Here is a 22,023-nt window from a genome sequence, read left to right on the forward strand (position 1 = left end):
CAGTACACAAGACCCCGGAGTTTGGGTCATGCGCACTATGAAGCCGGGTGTACGCGTCCTGGCTTCAAACTAAAGTAGTGTGTATGGCCGGAAGTCTGGGATCAAAATCCAGCGTCAGGCGGCGAAGGCGGGGAAGTGAGTGACATCATTCTCTGACTCTGCACATTCATTGGCATGATAGCACTCCCACAGGGGCATACTAACATGCTAATGGAGCCAACTAGCCAGGAGAACTAATGCCCAGGGGACTAGTCCCCTCGCTCATTAGCATACGATAAAAGATTTTTAGAAATACTTTTTCTAAGGATCTCTTTATCTATGCTAGTGTATACAGGGACAGTTAGGCAGGGATTAGCAATATGCACCCAGAACTGCTTGTGGTTCTGGATGCATATTACACCTGACAGGTTCACTTTAATACTCTAGTACAAGCTTTCTATTTGAATTCCATTGATAAGAATGGCTCCCAAAATGAATGCTTCATAAAATCAATATCTTCCACTACTTCTGACATTTAGAATTTTTTTTGCAATCAACAGAACAGACGTTTCTGGCTCACACTGTGTAGCTTATCTATAAAGCAAGTTTACTGGACAGTAGCAGCACAGCTAACCTCTAGCTCCATTCTCCATGTTGAGAAATATGGCAAAAGCGTTAACAAAATGTTATACTCCCATGCAAATATGCCTTTAAATATGGCTGTTCTATGTGCGCTTGATCCCTTTGTGATGTCATGTCTTTCTTTATGGTGTAAAGATATTTTACCTTTATCTTAACTAGTAATTATAAATAATTGAGCCTCTCCAAACATAAACATTTCCATTCTGTGTTTCTCTATTTCATTTTCTCAGCATGCAATACCAATAGTTAGATGTTTAATGTTACCATTGTATTGATTAGTCCTTATTTCTGCACTAATGCTTCCATTAGAACATAGTCATATAATAAGTACCATTCATAATGAGATCATACCTTTGGTACGCACCTTTGAAAATTGGGAGGACTGCATGTTGTTTCTTTGAAATATGGGGTCTCTACAATGCACATAATTGGAAATTCATAGAAATTGTCAAAAAGAGCACATTTTGTGAAAAAATGTATCGATGACTAAAACTACCCAATATAATAGTTAATGTATAATGTTAAAAGCTACAGTTTATAAGTCACAATGTGCTCTGATAAAGAATAATGAATTTACATATATTCAAGTTGCATCTGCAGCTGATAAAACGAGTAAGAGAAATCACAAGTTATGCAATGTAAAGTAAAGACATGGTTATAATGACGCTGTAATACAGATTATATTTTTACCTTTGGTGAAAAGATCCACTTTGTCGTTCTTTTTTAATCACGATTTGAAGTTTTATGCTAATTAGATTTCAGAGTACAGGGGAGAACTGTACACTGGGTCCTCTAGTCCCTGTCTGTGATTCACTGGCCCCTCGGCCTCCATCCGCCAGTCTTTGAATAACAGGTCACTGCTTTTTCTGTTATAGAAGAGTAAGTTGCAGTGGCGCTATGGTGGTAGGAGAATGGTCATTCGGGTGATGAACCCACTTCACCTGAAGAACAGAAGACTACAGTACACAGAATGTACCCATTCAGGGACTGAGCTGGTTAAGGCAATCTGTAAAGCGGTGTGTTGTTGTGCTACCCAATGAAAAAAAGGTGAGTAAACTGTGAATAGGTCATTAACTATTCACAGTGTATTCACCTTTCTTCATCAGTTAGAGCACTGGCACTGCGCCTTTTGCAGACTGCTGTTTCAGTGACATGCATCCTCTGAAATATCCTCTAAAAACCAAGGAGGCATGTGGAGGGCAGGGAATCAGAGACAGGGAGGAGAAGACCCAGTGTACATTCTAGATGCTGTCTTTTGTTCTCCAAGTGAATTGATTTTATCACCCGAACCACCATTGTCCTTAGTCAAAGACCGAAGGCAAGTGGAGGGGCCAGAGAAAAACAGACAGGGAGGAGAAGACCCAGTGTACATTTTCGATGCTGTCATTTGTTCTCCAAGTGAATTCATTTTATCACCCGAACCACCATTCTCCTACCACCAGACCTCTTACCTGTTAGTAAAAGACCGAAGGCAGGTAGAGGGCCCAGAGAATCACAGACAGGGAGAGGAAGATCCAGTGTACAGTCCAGCCCTTGTGCATCAAAATCTAATTAGCAGAAAACTTCAAATGGTAAATAAAGAAGAACCACAATTTCGGATGAGGACGCAAAAAACAAGCCTCATACAGCTCCATCGACTAAAAGATAAAAACATTATGGGTCTTTGAATATGACGGAACAAGTTTTATTTTTACCAATTTCCAAATTTTTTGCCGCTTAAATGGGAAAAAAATTTATAATATCGCCGTAATCATAATGACCTAAAGAAGCATACTGGCCAGTAATTTTTCCTGCACAATGAGCACAATAAAAATAAACCCCCAAAATATTTGTGGAATTGCAATATCTCCGGTCTTGGAATTTTTTCCCTATTTTCCATTACATCGAATGGTAACATGAATGGTACCATTTAAAATTGCAGCTCATTCAATAAAAAAAATAATCCCTTATGCAGCTGTGTGGATGGAAAAATAAAAATAAAAAGAGAGGAAAAAACAAAAATGCAAAAATAGAAATTCCATATATACAGAAGGAATTATTTTTTTTAAATAATAAACACATTTGGCATTGCCGAATTTGTAAATGTCTAATCAGTCAAAATATAAAATTATTTAATTTGTACTTAAAATATGAAAAAGAAAAAAACATTGAAATAACAGGATTGCCAATTTTTGGTCCTACACTCACTTAAAATAATACAATCAGTAGTGATCCAAATGTCATATGTACCCCAAACTGGTGTAAATAAAACTACCGCTCAAAGCGCAAAAAGCTAGCTTTCATCCATATCCATTAGTGGAAAAATGAAAAAGGTACAGGTCTCAGAAAATGTCCCAACACAACCAATTATTTTTTTTATTACTAAAATATAAAAACATAATCTTATAATTTTGGTATCGCCATAACCATAATTGCCTGTGGAGCCTTACTGTCAGGTCATTACTGCACACAAAATGAAAACAAAGCCCCAAAAGATAGTGGATTATGTTTTTTACATTGCAGACAAATTAAACTGAAAAATAGTGTCCTGTTGTGCACCTGGTTAGTCTGAATTCCAGCTACTACAAACTGCAAGTGCATTTGAAGCCTGACTATAAGATTATAATTAGTTTATCAATAAATTAAAAAGTGCATAGTGCTATGGTTTATTGATCATAAGATACAAAAAACTCCTTAAAGAGAATTTGTCACCAGTTTTTTCTACAACATCTGAAAGCAGCATAATGAAGGCAAAGAGATCCTGAATCCAACAATGTGTCACTTAGATTACTGGGTGCAGCCGTTCTAACACAATCAGAATTTTTAGATTTAGCCATCTGGCAGAGCTGAGAGAGAGGTCCCACACCAGGCTCTCAATAGAGATTGACTTGACAGTGAGTTGTCACACAGAGGAGGGGGGCGTGCAAGACTGCCCTGCGAATGACTTTGTAATCTGAGCGATGATAAGGATCCTGCTGTTTAAACAAATATAGCAACTAAACAACAGATCACGCTGTGACACAACTGGCGTCCCTGAATCCTAACTTTGTCTTTAGCTTATTCAGATTACCTGCTGACAGATTTCCTTTAAGTTCAAATCCATTCAAGTTGTTAAATTTCTAAAAGAGCTATAAAGAGTATCATGAAGAGAATATGATAGACATAATCACATTTTACAAGGGTTTACAAAACAAAAATCAGGACCACCCCACCTTATATACCTATGAGATTGACGAGTTCAGGTAAGAAGACGTGTGACTGTTCCGTGCATAGGGGTTCGTGCCCGGATAGAGAAACACAGATGTGTGAACTTGGCCTTACACTGGTTGGCACATTTGCAATGAATCCTCCAAAGCAGAAGCAGGTCTTTACTGAAGCTCTTTAAGGTTATTAACAGGTGATCCTGTGCAGGTGGCATTAGCCTAAGAGGCACATCTTTTTTTAATAGGTCATGTAGGGAGGGGTTGTCATTGTGTTAAATTTTCTTCTTATTTAAAAATAAAAAAAAAAATTAAACAGTAAAAAAGCAAAAAAATCAATATTGGTATTCTTAATTGGTTCTAAGCTTTAAAGCACCAGTCCAGCATTTTTTATTTTTTTTTCAACACTAAAGGAATGCTTTAAATCTAAATCCCCTGCACCCTGTATTATACTTACCCCCCACCATTTTCATACTTTTACATCTCGTGCTCATAATTTCTTACTGGGCGGAAGTCAGAAGTTACAGCCCAAGTGCTCAATGCAACTCTATGAGAGCCAGAGCAAGGCCAAAATCACTGGAGATCAACTGGAGCGACGCTGAATACAGATGAACATGATGGCAGGTGAGTATAAGATAGGGGGTAGGGGACTTTCATTTAAAGCACCATGCCAGTGTTGAAATAAATAAAAAAAATGGTGAAGTGGTGCTTTAAATGTATGGGTGATGCCGCGCCTTCTCTGCAGTGACGTTCATGTAGCTGTGGAAGTGAGTATCCAGCTGTCTCAGACAGTTGTAGTGCGTATACAGACAGTTTATTACCGTCTATGCCTTCTCCAATGCTGCATACACAGCACTATAGAAGAACTGTGTATGCGGTAGTAGGAAATGGTTAAGAAATTTCCACCTCCATTGACAGCAGCCATATGATCATGGTGTGTAGAGGAGCAGGAGTTGCTGGGTCATATAAGAGACCTGGACAGCTCTGTGATGCAGCTAGGAGGCTGATTTTTCCCCTGCAACTGGGGCTAATATACCAGCCCCAGTAACAAGGAACATTAAATTAAAATAAAAATATTTCAATATTTAAATGCAACTCCAAATGGTCTTTTATGACCTTATGGGGAGCACAATATATAAACTAAATGAAAAATTAATAAGTAACAGGTAACAAATAAACATGTACAATTTTTAAAAAAATGCACTCTGTGCTAAAGAATGGGGAGCGCATTTTTAAATGTTTTTTTTCATTCTCCTGTTGTCATAAAAAAGGGAAAAACAGACACTTAATTCCCTTAATTTCCCATCAATATCACATGAAATCAGAAAAAAAATGAAAGTGTGATAGTGATAAAAAAAAATGAAGCCCCATGTATCATAAAATAGGCACAAAGACTATTTGAATATCCAAATGAGATTTTTTTTTTAAAGCTCTTTAAACCACATGTACAAAAAAAATAAAAACAAAATATGTCATGTCGGGAACAGGGGCAAATGGCTTCATTTTGAATTGATTAAAGAAAACCTGACAGCTTATACATGCTGCCCGATCCGTGGGCATCAGAAATCAGGCACTGGCAATATGAAGCTAGCCTCGTGTGATTGACTCTTAAACACTGCAGCAATTCAGAGAGAAACATACCCTTAATAGCCACCGGAACTGAGCCATGCTGTAGACTAGCTGCTCTCTGCACACGTAGCCACAGTACACATCGGAAAATTAACCCGATGTGTACTGTGGCTAGGAGTGCAGAGAACAGGAGCCGGCACTGACAGCTGAGAGCGGCGGACGCTGGTAACGAAGGTAAATATCGGGTAACCAAGGGAAGGGCTTCTTGGTTACCCGATGTTTACCGTGGTTACCAGCATCCGCAGAAGCCGGCTCCTGCTGCCTGCACACGTAGCAGAGTACACATCGGGTAATTAACCCGATGTGTACTGTGTCTAGGTGTGCAGGGAGCCAGCGCTAAGCGGTGTGCGCTGGTAACCAAGGTAAATATCGGGTTGGTTACCCGATATTTACCTTAGTTACCAAGCGCAGCATCGCTTTCACGCGGCGCTGGGGGCTGGTCACTGGTTGCTGGTGAGATCTGCCTGTTTGACAGCTCACCAGCAACCCGTGTAGCAATGCTCCATCGATCCCTGCCAGGTCAGGTTGCTGGTGGGATCGCTGGAGCGTTGCTTAGTGTGACATCTCACCAGCGACCTCCTAGCAACTTACCAGCGATCCCTATCAGGTTGTATCGTTGTTGGGATCGCTGGTAAGTTGTTTAGTGTGACTGGGCCTTAAGACCCAAATAACTGTGCCGATGACACCCTATACATACAAATGCTATTCTATTACTTCTAAAATGGTCTCACACTAGAAAATTCACCTGAACTCACATATATGCAATCATTTCTGAATGGAAGGAAATAGAAAACATCAGTTACTTTTCGCTTGAAACTGTTTTCACTGTCCCATTCTTTCTCCTTTTCCCAGGGTTCTTTTTGGAATCCACTCCTCCTCCTGGCAGTGGCGGCAGCCGTGGCATTACTGTGTCCGAGTTTGAGGAGAGGCCCTGACTGATTGCGGACTGCAGCAACACAGCACAGAATATCTACATGACGCAGTGCACCATATCTACATGATGCCATAGATATACGCAAACTAACATCACCACAATGAGGCACAACATGCTATCCGCACAAGTCACATGAGACATAAGTATGAACGTAGCACAGTTCCTGGTGATTCTACACAACATACAATATTTTGTACGTAGTGCATTCTGTCTACATATTGTGAAGTTGGCCAGTGAACGAGGTGAACGTTTCTGACCAATGCTTACCGTAATGTGCGCATCAATCACAACGCTCTTCATTCAACTCAGCATGACGAATTACGCATAGAGTCCAGCAATGTCTAAGACTACGTTACACATTCTGCACGACTCATTCATATGGCGATTGTGCTGCAACCTGAGCTAACATATTTATGAAGTAGAGTTTAGGATTTTAGATATTCTCTTTTTTGGAGTTGTAAACCTTCGTGTCCCACTGACATTACATGAACACTTTTGTGAGTAGTTATACAGCTTTGTTTATTAGCCTAGATTTTGAGGAGCCTATCTATGTGCATAAATACTTTTAGCAGTAGCAACAGGCTCTGTGTTCCTTAGGTGCTTACTCAATGGTGCAAAGCTCTGGCACATTTTACCATATAGACTTAGGTTTTATTTAATGTCCTGATCATGCATTCGGTGGTAGAAATGCAATGCTTTCAATGATATTACATCGTCTTTGGTTAGGGGGTGGCACAAGCGTTTTATGGGTGACCGTTTTATTAATCAGCATTGTTTGTGTTATATGGGTGCTACGCTTTTGCTGTCTTTGGCAAGACTATCGTTTTAAATGAAGCTACTTTTATAGCATACGGTATTTAACCCTACACTTTTTAGAACCAGTTTTTTATCCTACAGTGCTAAATCACATTATGTGTCATTACTGCTTATACTGTATATAGCTATAAAATATACATAGCAGAGAAGCCATTTAACACTTTATTGTTTTGCGAACAAAACAACTGGAAAGGTACTTTTAAGCTAATGATTGTTCTGACTGTTATATTTCTATGTTGCATAGTAGAATTGAAAAAATACATATGGTGTTGATCCAGAAGAAGAGTAACAAGCCCCTGTGAGGTAGTTGCCAATTGTCCCCTTTTTAGAGCAAAAAAATTCTGCTTTTCTGACTTCTTTGAGCATTATCAATCTCCACAATCCATACTATATGGACAGTCTTAAGGGCACTTTACACGCTGCGATATCGCTAGCGATATCGCTAGCGAGCGTACCCGCCCCCGTTGGTTGTGCGTCACGGGCCAATCGCTGCCCGTGGCGCACAACATCGCTTACACCCGTCACACGGACTTACTTTCCCTGCGACGTCGCTGTGGCCAGCGAACCGCCTCCTTTCTAAGGCTATGTTCGCACGTTGCGTTTTTTACCGCGTTTCTGCAGCGTTTTTGGCAGCAGCGTTTTTGTGCAAAAACGCATGCATTTTTGATTTCCAGCAAAGTCTATGGGAAAAGCAGAAATCCTGTCTGCACTTTGCTTTTTTTTCTGCAGCGTTTAATTTGCATATTTGTGGTCAAAAACCATGCTGAAAAAGAAGCAGCATGTCAGTTGTTTTTGCCATTTCTGCAGCGTTTCCTTAACATTGGAGTCAATGAGAAATGGCAAAAAGCAACCAAAATCACAATTCCTGCGTTTTTCATGCTTTTTACCTGCTTTTCAACTGCGTTTTTGGCTCCAAAAACGCATGCTTTTCTGGGGAAAAATAAATGGGTTCTAATGTTCCTTTACACACACACAATAACCGAAATTGTAAATGTTAAAAAATAATAAACTTTAGCTATTTTTCTGTTAAAATGTGCATAACCAATATTATTACAATAAAATTGATCATTTCCCATATAATTTTATTAAAAGTTAATTTTATACTTTTTTTCTCTTTTTTCATTCTTTTTGACTAATTCAACTTTATTTCTCAGTGTCTTGATCTCAAAAACGCATCTGCAGAAACGCAGGTGAAAACGCAGGTAAAAAGCGCTAAAAACGCACTAAAAACGCGGTAAAAACGCATGCGTTTTTAGCGCTAAAAAATGGTCAGAAGCCATTTGGTCAAAAACCAAGGGAAGGAAAACGTGCAGAATAAACTGCAGGTACACCGACGCAACGTGCGCACATAGCCTTAGGGGGCGGTTTGTGCGGCGTCACAGCGACGTCACATGGTAGCTGTCCAATAGAATTGGAGGGGCGGAGATGAGCGGGTGGAATATCTCGCCCACTTCCTTCCTTCCTCATTGCCGGTGGATGCAAGTAAGGAGATGTTCGTCGTTCCTGCGGTCTCACACATAGCGATGTGTGATGCTGCAGGAATGACGAGCAACTAGCGGCATGCACCCCCAACGATATTATGAAAAGGAACGACGTGTCAACGATCAACGCTTTTGCGATCGTTGATCGTCGCTCCTAGCTGTCACACGCTGCGATGTTGCTAACGATGTCGGATGTGCGTCACAAACACCGTGACCCCGACGATATATCGTTAGCGATGTCACAGCGTGTAAAGCACCCTTTAGTACCAGTGTGTTGGAAACAAAAAATTGTACTAAAATTGTAAATATTGGATATTATGTTAAATATAACATATTTGTAAATTGTAGTATATCTTCAATTTAAAGGTTTTTCATGAGGATTATTCTTGCCCATAGGCACTTTTGGGCCATAGAAGGGGTCTCCCCATTTGTTAGCCAAAGCTAATTTGTATGACTGTTTTACACTATGATGGACAGTAGAGATGATCAAATCTTTTGGAATTCAAATTCACCAAGTCCAGCACATTTTGTTTAAAAAAAATTGACTTACAGCAAATACAGTAAATGCTCCTCAAATTGCAGGTACTCCAATTGCCCTGAAAATATGTGTATAATACTCTGAGGTCCCCTAGAAATGTATACAATTCCCTTTAATCTCTTCAATGAAGACACAGCCTTTGTAATGTCAAAGTGTCCTTACCATAGAAACTGAAGGTGATGCAATAGTAATCAAAAAACAATTAATAACACAGTCCAAAAATTATTCCGCTTTACTAGTTATGATTGGGCAGACTGTTCTATACAGAACACTGACTCAACTGACGGTATCTCTCTTAGAGGTAACATCTTTCTGTGGTGACAAATGATGTGCCATAATCCCTCCGATTCCTCATCACTAATACGCTTATTGGAGTGGAGGCAAGGGAGTTGTGGCCTTTATTTGGTAGTACGTCAATCTGAACCACTGGTATCAGTAGTACTTCTGCCAGCAGCTCTAACATTCTTGAACACTGTATTTTTTTTTCTTTTACACAACCCGATCCATTGCCAATGTCGCTTTTTCTTTTATCATATATTTTGTGCAATATATGATAATTAACTTTTGCCAACAATCCCAATTATTCCACCTATACCAAAAAGCACATAAATGCTAGGTTGGTAGGTATGTGTACAGAAAGCCAAATGCGGCAGAAAACAGTAACATTTTTTTCTGTTGAAATTATTGTGCCATCTTGCTTTTGTTTTCTAGTGCATTAAGAATTACGAAAAAGAATATGTAATTTAAATTCAGAAGGACAATGTATGATATTTTGTCTAGCACTGCTGCTGCTAGTGCTTCTCCTATCTCTTTCTCCACAATTATTTACATATTGTTACTCTCTTTTTCAGTGCACCGCAAATTTTATAAAATTCAACTCAATTTGCATTCAATTAATTTGATCATCACTACTGGACATGTTACTTGACCTCCAAATGGTGTACAAACTATATTTTCATCATATGCAGATGATTTCATCCCCTTTGATATTAGATGGTGGAATTAGTGCAAGATCTTCCTGTATAAAGGATTTGCATTGTTTGCAAACTAGGACATTTGTCTGATCCTTTAGTTGTAGGTGGCAACACTAGGCAATATAATAGGAAGGCCACTTTAATCCTTTCTATGTTCTTCTGTATACACAACAGTGGTCACTTATTCATATGAATTGATGCAATAGTATACTACATTGCCTATGTGGCACATGCTGCAGGGAAAATTCTGAGGGTGGGGGTTCCAGAAGGCAAATTATAGTTACCACCTAAATATTAGAAAAAGGGTCGTCTTTATCATACATCACCTTTAAAAAAATGAAGAGGTCTATTCTATAAAAGGACCGGTGCACGTTACCTGCCAAGTGGTCAATGGATGTCATCTCAGTATCTCTTTTAACTTCTTCATTTAAAAGTGAGAGGGTCTGGATATCACCTTTACATTTCACCATCATAGTGACTAACGTCAACTAGTACATTTTTAGACCCAAGAGGAGTTTAGCATTGTGTGTCTTTGTGTTTTGCGGTTGGTAATACCTGTGATTTGGACATGTAACAGTTCTGTTTGTTTAGTGTAAGCCTAATCTTAAAGCTTTATATACTATGAAAGAACATTTAATTAATGATACATAGGGAAGAGACTGTTAACTCTTCCCATTCTAGGATGCTCATCCTAGAGGGAATATTGACTGTGAAAAGTGTATATTTGATATCTACACTAGGCTGGCAATCCATGTGCAATTGGCCATTAGAATGACAGGGTTGGTATGAAGTCTGCACACAATTTTTATAAACTTTAGCAATTGATGATACTTTTGATACTGATAGAAAGGTAACATTTATGAAGATTGCAGCTTTTGTGCACCTTGTATTTTCTCATATTTATACATGACTACATAATTGGTGAAAAAAGCCATAATTAGTGCTTCCAATATATTGTTAGATTTCATTGGGTATACAATGCAGATACCCAGATTACAGTAAGTCGTTTCTTTATTCATTTTAACATTCACTTTCTGTACTGACCATTATATCACATAGACTTAACACAACAGTGATGAAAATATAATGGTCCAGATTTTTTTTAATTTCACTGTTGCTAAGGATAAAAGATTTTAGTTAAATATTTCCAAACTTAACTACTAAACCATGTATTTAGGACAAAGACCCAATTAAATGTTTCATCTCTCCTGCGTCCTGTACCTGTTTCCAATGAAAAGTATGGATAACAGATGAGTACGTGGGGTCGAGGAGGCAAATGGAAACCAGCAGAGCAGATTTACTTCTTTATAAATTAATCTGTGGATCATGCTCCACCTATAAAATGGTCAAATTCTTCTGCAACTTCTCGTTGCACAACAATTGGGCCTTTAAAGGTGTTTGATGTGTGAAATGTGCAAAACCACATAATGAAATATAGCAATACAACATCAATCTTTCATTGGATTCATTATGGAGTAAAAGTCACAATTAGTTGACACTTTTTATACCTTCATAGCACGTGACATTACTTCATCTGTAAGTGCATTGTCACACACAGCAGATTTTTCTCTTACCGTATTTTCATCGCAAAGTGTGAAATAAGCAATGATTTTACACAACCAATTAACCTACTGCTAATTTGAAAATCCCCACCAAATCTCAATTTCTGTGCTTAAATGTTACGCAACATGTAGAGGAGTTCAGATTTTTTTTTTACACGCAAGTTTGAACTTCAAATCCACAGCAAATTCACAATGTGTGAACATACACTCAGGTGTTTCAACTTACTTGAAGCATGTCCCCACATTGCAGGAAAGGCACAGAGAAATCGTCCTTTGCATTTTTTAAATTGCATTTTTTTCTTTTTATCTTGTGGTGTCTGCTGACGTTTATCTTGCAAAAGTCATCAAAGTAGTTAAAAAAGGACAAAGAATGCACGATAGGGCATCACCTGGGTACCATATGTTATAGGCAATATAGTGTTGCTACCCTGGTTGGATTGTGTCAGGCCCAACTCCTATGTGGGTATACTGTAGATAGAAGCTTCTGGAATTAATCCAGCAGTAAATGCAGTAATAGAGGGGAGTAAACCATTACATCTTCTGCCCCGCTGGTCAAAAAGAATATCCAGTGGAGATGATAGTGATGAAAAAGAACAGTTTTATTAATCTACATGTTTCAGAGTTGAACAAACTACTTCCTCAGGATAAAAACCATAATTAATTGTAGGTTGTTTTTTCCTGAGGAAGGAGTTTTGATTAACTCTGAAACGCATAGATTAATACATCTGCTCTTTTTCTTCACTATCATTAGATATCCTTTTTGACCAGCAGCCCAACAGATTGATCCTTACACTCCCTTGTATTACTAAACTCATTAAAATGGTGAACATAGTTTATGAATTTTCCACAAAGTCAAAACTGTTTTTTGTTCTGTCTTTAACATGTTTTTCAAATTTTAGAGCAAAAAGTTGCAAAAATTCCTGGCATACATAATTATGTAAATTTACTCTTCAGTGAGGAAGAAGACTTGAACTCTACTGTTACCTATTGGAAGTAGCAATCCTAAAAAGTCAATAGTGACACTTTAATGAGCCTACCATATGATTTAGGAAAAAAGCCAAAGCAGAATCTCTATTTTCAGGCACCTGTTTCAGGGTGTTTTCCTCTGACTGGGGTTTAAGGGGTAAGGTCTCTAGAGGTCTCTAGAGGGCACTACACTTTAAGTCCTCTTCCTCTCTGAGGAGGCAATTGCAGATTTATTTTCCTAGAGGAGCATTGCCTATAAGTCTCCTTACGCTGGTTTGTCAGGCATGTCACTCTCCAAAAAGCGAGATGTTACCCCTTTGAAATACATATAATCACTCTAGTAGGGGACAACAGTATCTTTACAATAGAATTCAAAAAGTCACAAATGGAAAGATGAATTTGGTACAATTAGAAAAAGTTGAACAACACCAAAAACTAGACAATAAAACAGGCGTAAATGCAAACATGAATTTGGCCCATATAATTTAAAGCTTTACACCAGCTATAAACAAATATATATATAATTTTTTTCTAAATTCAAAATGTCCAAATTTTGGGAAAAATATCAAAACTGCTTGCTTCTTATTTCTATAGACAATTTTTCTGTCACTTGGTTTAGCAATGTGAAGCTGTGAAGAAAAGTTTAGTCAAAGGCAAACATCGACCCTGTGTTCTGCAGTAGTATAATTATTATATCAATTGTAATGGTATATTACACAGATGGCAGCACATGGAGCATTTATTATGCAGCTTACTGTCAAAGCTGAAGTATAGTTTAGAAATTAGCACTACAACAGTGTTATCCTTATCAAGAGAAGAAACAAGTTGTAAGCATTGTCACTGGCAGTAAGAATGAATGAGCTGGTCTTCTGTCCAAAGTCAACCCTGATTCCCATCCCCTATATTATTACTTGTCTCCTTCAAAATCTTGCACATGCACCATAGTATTACACTTCCAATACGATCACATTGCAGCAAATTCTGCAGCTTCATCACTTTACTGAGTGTGTGTTCGAACTGTCAGTAGGGGACTCCTGCTGTACAGAGTACCCCTTACTGCACTATGGATGCCAGGAGTGAAAACTGGTAGTGTACTTCTGGCAGCAGATTTTAGGCAAGACAGATAGGAAGGGGTTAAACACCAGAACACAAGCTGCAATGTCTTGATAACCCTTGCCCAGTAATTTGCATAAATTACGTTTAGTGTTTTTTTTTTTTTGTGGCATCTGAATAAACATACACGAGCCAGTTTGGAAACTTTTTCAGGTCATCTATTATGCCATGGTGGTGGTTTAAGTGCTGAAAACAACATGACAGGTCTTATTGGTGCAGATGTAAAGTGGAGCACTTAGGGACAATGGTGCCCAGCAGTTAAACATATAGTGGGTAATTCAGATACAACGCGTTTCAGCATGCTGAAACGCGTTGTATCTGAATAACAGGAGCATTCTGAAATATTTTAATAATAAAGCAACTCTAACCTTTATGGAACCTGTGCATTGTCAGCGCTCGCCAGACCGATAATCTAATTACCCACTATATGCACACTCCCTTCTGAGGGATTCGGTCAGAGCTGCAGCAAGACATAGGCACTCCATTTAGAAGTGAAACCCATAGCTGGAGAACGGTGGATCGCTGCAACACTCCAGAACCCAGAGTGCCGGGGATCCTAGGAGAAAACCAGCGGTCCTGTATCCGGACATCTCCAACAAAGATCACGATCTAATAGGATCGATACCAAGGCTTCAAACTCCCAATCCAGATAAGATCGGAGGATCTATACAACTAACACCGGGGTTGTGCGAGGGCGCACAACCTCACCAGGTGAGCAAACCCTTATACCTCTAAACTTAATATTAGACCCGCAGGTACTACTCATAAGCGCTATTTCTCTTTTTAGCAGCAGTTAAACATGGCACATAGACAGGGCAGGAGACAGGCACGCTATGAAACGTTCCTAAATGTATTTCTAGTTCATTTGAGCCGCAAAATACTTTTTCTCTATCTATTTGCTTCATCTACAGTATGTTTACAGCTACTGCTTTTGTCCTATTTTACCAGCCATTCACATTTTGAGTTCATCTTATTCATATCAGTTCCTCTCTCCTCCACCCTCCTATGTACAGCTTCAATGCTCTTCCCACATTCTTATGACACTCAAAACCATCCACTCCCACTATATAAACACAGGAGACTCGCTCACAAATCACTGAGCAATTTACTCACTGCTGCTGAACACAGAAATCCTGTTAATTTCATTATTAAGTTCATGCCTTCTCTTGTCTCCTTTCACTGTGCCCTCTGTAACTCTCAGTCAATGTGTAACAAACTTACCGTACATTCATAACGTTTTCCTTTCAAATTCTCTTAACCATCTGGCTTTCTCTCAAATCTGGATTCAACATTCAGAAACTACCATCGGTATTGCTCTGTCATATGGTGGGCTACATTTTTCTCACACCCCCAAACCTAAAAACAACACAAGTTGGAGGTGACTTATTCAATCAAAATGTGCTTTTCAAATGTAGTACAGTCATTCATGTTCATTTGTTTTCAGATCATTAGACTTTTCCACCCGTTTTATCTGCAGTTTTGTACCACCCACCAACCAATCCTTCTGTTTTCTGGATCACTTTGTAATCTGGCTTCTGTACTTTCTATCCTGTGACATTCCCATTCTCATCATGGGGGACTTTAATATCACCATTGATAATCCACTCTCCCCATCTGCCATTTGTCTGCTATCACTAACGTCCTCTGTAGACCTATCACACATAGTAACTTTCTTATACATGACGACGGGAATATACTGGACATTGTCTTCCATTTTTGCTCAGTAGATGACTTTACTAACTCCCTTCTGTCACTCTGACGAGAACCTTCAATCTTCTATGCTTCTCAGTCAATATTTGTCGCAACACTCAGGACACCACTACATACCACAAATACAGAAATCTGCATGACATCAATACCCAGTGGCTTATGGAATACTTCCAGTCATCGTTGGCTCCAATCTCCTTCTTCTCTTGTCTTGACTTAGTATGTAAACATTATAAGACATTGTAAAGTCACGTCCATGAAGCCACACTCTCTACACACATAACACCCAAACATAGATGGCAGCAACACTGACACATGCTGCAAAGACATTTTCGCCAGCAGTGCTCTAAGTGTGCAGAATGTCTGCGGAGAAAATCCCTTTCGCCCAAAGATTTTATCCATTAGAAAATTATGCTTAAAATATATAACTCTGCCCTTCACCTCTCCACACAATCCTCAACCCTCATCACTTCATTATTCAACAATCTTAAAAAGAAAAAATAACCATATCCAACAGCAAATCTTCATCAAGTTCCTTGAACTAGTCATGGAAGAAGTAGTTACCAGACTTTTTGCTTCTCTTCACCCTACAACCTGCACCAGCGATCCTATTCCTATACACCTCCTTCACTGCCTCTGTTTGCTTGTCACTACGTACTTAACTAAACTATCCAACCTCTCTCTTTCTTCCAGTACCTTTCCTTCCTCCTTTAAACATGCAGTCATAATAACCCTTTTACTAAAATAACCATACCGCAAGCAGAACTGCTCTGCTAACTACAGACTTGTCTCTAATCTCCCATCTAAACTCCTTAAATGCCTTTCCTCCTCTTCATGACTCTTTACAATCTGGTTTCCGCTTTTACATTCTACAGAAACAGTTCTTACTAAAGTCTCTGACAATCTACTATAGCTAAATCCAATGATCACTACACCCTTCTGATTCTCCTTGAACACCAGCTTCTCCTGACTAAGCTATCAGTCTCTCTTCATTTTCCCCCTACCTCTCTTACTGCACCTTCAGTATATGATTTTCTCTTGTACCTATCCTCTTCTCCTTAGTGGTAGGTTTCCTCAGGGTCAGTCCTCGGTCCTCTCCTCTTTTCTCTCTACATAGCCCCTAGCAAACAAACTCTCAATAAATTTGGTTTACTGTACCAATTTTCTATGCTGATGACACCCACTTAAACACATGTTCTCCTGAAATCCTCCCCCACTACTACAACATGCCAGTGACTGTTTGCTGTTTCTAACATCATATCCTCTATCAATCTGAAACCAAATCTTTCAAAAACTGAACTTGTGTTTCCTCCATCTATTAGACTACCTCAACCTGATATTGCCATTTCTGTGTATGGCTGAACCATAACTCCCAGGTAGCATACCCGCTGTCTTGAAATTATATTTGACTCAAAACTTTCCCAGTCCACCTGCATCTCAAAAACATCTCCAGAATTCAAACGCTTCTTATTTTTGACACTGCAAAAACACTTACTATTGCCCTTATTCATTCTTGTCTGGACAACTGTAACTCAATACTAATTTGTCTTCCTTATATTAAACTTTATCCTCTCCAAACTATGCTGAATGGAGCTGCAAAGGTCATATTTCTGTCTATCCACTACACTGATGACTCCACACTGTTCCAGTCATTGCACTGGTTGCCCACCTGCTATACAATAAAATATAAACTTATCACTCATACAAAAATCACTCCCCAATTCTGCACCACCCTAAATCTCCTCCCTCATCACCCTGTAACATAGAACCGTGCTCTTCATTATGCTAATGATCTAAGAATAACATTCTTTATAATCCACTGCTACTGCCAACTCCAAGACTTTTCTAGTGCTGCATCAGTTCTCTTTAATGCACTATCCCAGACAATCTGGTTAATTTCCAGTAGCCACAGTTTTAAGCATCGCTTTAAACTGAACAATCAGCTCACCTTAATATAAGTATTCCCTGCAAATCCATGCTAATAGGAAGCTGCTTTTTACAGTCTCAGCAAAGTCTGAGATTTGTGAAATCTCATGCGCACACACACGTAAACACCTGCAGATTTTTTCCTAACTGGTTTTTTTTTTGCCAAAAATCTCATTTTTCAATAGTACAGCTTGGAATGTTGGTACTGTGCACACTTTGGAACACATATTTTTGAGTAGACGCTGTTTTATCAAATACTAGCGTTTTTGCTTCAGATTTCAAAGAATGAGCATGTCAATTCTTTGCAGTGTTTTTGCAATGTTTTTTCATTGATACAACAAGTTTTGTAGAAAAAAACACCAAAAACGCCACTAAAAAATGCACCAAAAATGCAGATGACTCAAAAGAGATTTCCTGCCACAAGATCAGGTTTTGGTCAGAAAAAAAACTTACCAAAAAAGCTCCGTGTGAACATAGCCTTTGTGGGCCAGATTTATCATGCATCAATAGGTGATCAACAGCTGTCAATATAGTATAGTCATTAATGTAAAGGAAAGCTCACTCTGGTGATTAGTACAATATAACTAAACCAAAATAGTTATTCATCATCTCCTTATTTTACTTGCAGAATGCTGCAAGTTCAAATTAATTTCACAAATAACAAATCAGAGAGTGGATTAACAGTTGCGTCCTTGTTCATTCGACTTGTTATATATGCCTACCCTAGTAACATTGTGATATTGCTGTCATACTTATAATCTCTTCTATAGATGATATAGTAATCTAACTTTGTTGTATATGGTCTAAGAAAACACAACCCTCAAGTTTAGTACTAACTTACCTTTTATATTCACAGGCCATACTATATAGTTCTCATATCAAACCCGAATATTATGGTTGCTTGCATATGCAGAATACATATATACTCCAGATATCTGATCCAGTTATTTTGCATGCGTTATGGCATGCTACATATAGTAAGAAGTGTGCAGAATACTGTATAAATTAAAACTGCAATGTCTACAGTCTACAGTGAACCTCAGGCATCTAACCCTTGGGCTCATACTCCAGTCCTAATTAGCGGAGAATTAGCTGATCTAGTAGCAGGCAACAATGTAGTTAATGAAAAATTAGAAATTAGAGTGGAGACATCTGTTCTAACTAAATTATAATAAGATTATAAAATTCAGTGCAGTAAATTACTGTATTTTATAATTTTTTTCGAATAGGTGGTTGGTTATAGAGGTTAACCATGTTGGACAATCACTTTTTGTTAAAAGGGCCCTCTAACATATGTAGAAAGGGAAATATGAAATCCAGCACCAAAAAATAGAAAAATAAATAAATTACAGGACTCTAAAGTAGGACTAGTTTAGAGTCCAAAACGTGTTAGCTTTTTGGGTCACATGTACCCCTATTTTATGACAATATGTCTTTTTTAACTGTTTTTCAATATACGAATTTTTAATGTAATTGTTTCTGTGTTTTGATGCTGGATTTCAGATTTCCCTTTCTACATGTCAGTTTTCCCTATGATTGCCGTTACGGTTTTTGTCCGTGTACCATTATGAGGACTGATATCAGACAGTATCACGGTAAGCTGAAAAGAACTACTAATTTTTCTTGTGGCCCGCTAAGACACCTGTAGAAGCTACAGTTCTTTAGCTCCACTGCAGGGTAGAGCTAGGACAACATGGTGACGTACACAACATAGAAATCCCATCTAATGATTTCATATAGGGGTTGCATTGCAACCTCTGACCTGCCACGATACTGTTACAAATGTTTCCAATGTGTTGGATTTTCTGTCGACAGGTACATGCGAGTGACTTGCTATATGCTTCAACACAAGTTGCATGTGACTTGTATGCAACTTTTCTGTGGCTTAGCAGTTTTTATGGCAATATTGCACACCTAAAATAATTGTGAGACAAAAAGTTGCACTAATGTTTTTGGTTGCATGACTGTCTGTTAACATGGACCGACCGGCAACATGAAACAGCCGCCAATCTGCAAATTTTTACTGATTGGCGATTGTTTGACTACCTGTTTACACAGACAGACAAAAGCAAACGATGTGCACTGTGCGATCCACATTAGAGCACTCAGTGTGCATAGGCTGCCGTGGTTCTCAGTAGTGTGAGTCCTATATGCACAGGACAATGTGCTGTCGAGAACAATGATCTTTTGTGATGCATAAAAAATTACATCCCCAGATAAATGAGCATTTTAGTCATTCATCGGGTGATCGGCAGCCTGTTTACAAGGCAAGATAATCATTAAGCGAGCATTTTTAGCAGCGTTTACATTCACGATTATCTTGCCATGTAAATTGCTTTGTTACATATCTTCGTGTAGCCGCAGCCTAAAGAAGACACCACAGAGTTCTAGTTTATTCATTGTGTATATACCTGGTCTAATAGACTTAGAAAACTCTGCACCCTGTCTAACAGCCGATGGCCCTAAATGAGGAATTCTTCCTTAGTTAACCTGAATTTCCAAAATAATATGTTTGAAAATAAATAGGTTTTCCAAATACCTGTAATCATGGCACCATCATTTACCATAGACGTGAAGATTCTTTTTTCTCATACTTATTATTATGTCTTATTACAGTACTTCTAGTGCATTTTACCAAACAACTTTCAAGATTTGCCACATTGATGGATTAATGGAAAAAACGTCATCTTATTATATAAGATGTTTCGATTTGCAGCCATATATATATTTTAACACGAGTCATAAAATTACTGGTGCTAGTCAGGGGGGTTCCACTATGAAAATGCTCCTCTTTTAAAAGGGATGAAACAATATACCCAGTGCTGCTATAAAACACAAGCACTTTCCTTTATTTCTTTTTATATGCGACTAAGCTAATTAAACAATTTTTCATAAGCTTTAAAAAAATGAGTTTGTGAATGCTACCTTTTGGAGAGATTTCATATATATATATATATTTATGAAAAGTATTCAGTGTTTTGGAGATCTCCAGTCATTTCTGAAAAACTGGACTTGCCTATTGAGGTTTGTAAGCATTTTGAGCAAATTTCGATGTTAAAATAAGCTATGCTTTTTTGGGGCTTGCGGCATTGTAATCGTTTTGGTAACTTGTTTATGCATTACGCAAAATAAGCCAAATATGACAAAGAGGCTCCTACCTGTCACTGTCCCTCTCAACATCCCAGACTACCTTCCATGTGCATTAATTTCTTATCATTGGAACTCTATTTCTTTTTGCATCTACAGCTATCTACATACTTGTCTTATGCCTATTTTAGAAAATTCGCCAATCTGCTGAAAATGTTTCCCGAGGTCTCATGGAGCGTAAGGAGTCACGGCAGTGAAATACTAAAAAGCCATCGGCACCCTACGTGTGTCTGTATGGTGTCTCCAACCAAATTACAGATACATTTTACTCTACCAGCAATGTTCAGAACTGGCCAAGTGATCAAATACAGTGCACCATTCTCTTTGGTCCCTGGTGTCTAGGTGCAACACCCCTCACATTGCTAAATAACTCAAAACAATTGCTACCAGGCACCAGATGTCTCCCTCAAAAAATGTCGTAATTACAGCATAAAAAACTTAAGACGCAATGTTTTGGACACAAACGTCCTTTTTCATGCCATATATAGTGTTCTTTTCACCATATATGACTATTTGGGACCAAATTGTTGCATTTTGATTTTTGCATGTTGTGAGTAATAAAGAAACTTTTTGAGGAAGGCGTCTGGTGCCTTGAATACCTATGGTTTTGGGTAATATTCATAGGGGAGAAACCCCTGTAATATAGTATTTAAGATAAATGAAGATGTGCATGCCTCCAAGTGAAATTAGGGGCAAATGAAGGAACGATATATAGACTTCTATCGGTACAAGTCGTATGCATGAGCCCTGGCTTTCAACTATAACTGAAATTCTATTTACAGGGCAGTTCAATAATAAGATATTTGTTCTTTTTCTTTTTATTATCCGAACATGAGTTATACCTATAGTCAAAGAAAAATATCTGTGCATGAATCTTGTTTAGTGGGTAACACTGGCTATTCAGGGGTGCACCACAGCATTTGCATTATTTCCCGCCACCATACTTTTTCAGTCCATTGCACGGTGAAGTCTGGCTGTTGTCTTGGAGCTCTTGGTGACAAGCTAGGCCTTTTTGACATCTTCTGCTAATTCTGTAACTTGAAAAAGTTGTAACATCATTCTGCTTTATCAATAGCTTTTTTAATGATAATGTTAGAAACTGTTCGTATAATTAACATGCCAATAAAGTCATATTTAATTCCTGTATGACAATGTCTACTGCTGGTTTGTTATGTGTACTTGTAATATTCCATGAGAAGACATGAATGTATTTATTAGCATTATTAACATTATGTAATGACTCTACACACTAGCTAGCTAATATAAGAGACCAACATAGAAGGAGGACCTTGAGAGTGATAAGGCAGTCCAGTTGAGGGACACTGGCACAACAGTGTGAACAGTGTGGAGACAGTGTTTTCTAGTGTAGAATGGGAACCTTGAGAGTGATAACACCACCCAGCTGAGGGACCCTGGCACAAGGGCAACAG

At 38.4% G+C, this 22,023-nt stretch overlaps 1 protein-coding gene across 3 annotated transcripts in view; it reads left to right on the top strand.

Annotated features, from left to right (window-relative positions):
* Positions 1-21,739, top strand: part of CCDC136 (coiled-coil domain containing 136) — a 106,281-nt gene extending 84,542 nt beyond the window's left edge. For all 3 annotated transcript variants that reach the window (XM_075345377.1, XM_075345379.1, XM_075345380.1), the window contains exon 10: positions 6,282-21,739. The gene's annotated coding sequence lies outside the window, so the exon portion shown is untranslated. The remainder of the gene's footprint in view (positions 1-6,281) is intronic.
* Positions 21,740-22,023: the final 284 nt, after the last annotated feature.

This window comes from Anomaloglossus baeobatrachus, chromosome 4 (assembly GCF_048569485.1).
Source record: "Anomaloglossus baeobatrachus isolate aAnoBae1 chromosome 4, aAnoBae1.hap1, whole genome shotgun sequence".
Classification (NCBI taxonomy): Eukaryota; Metazoa; Chordata; class Amphibia; order Anura; family Aromobatidae; genus Anomaloglossus; species Anomaloglossus baeobatrachus.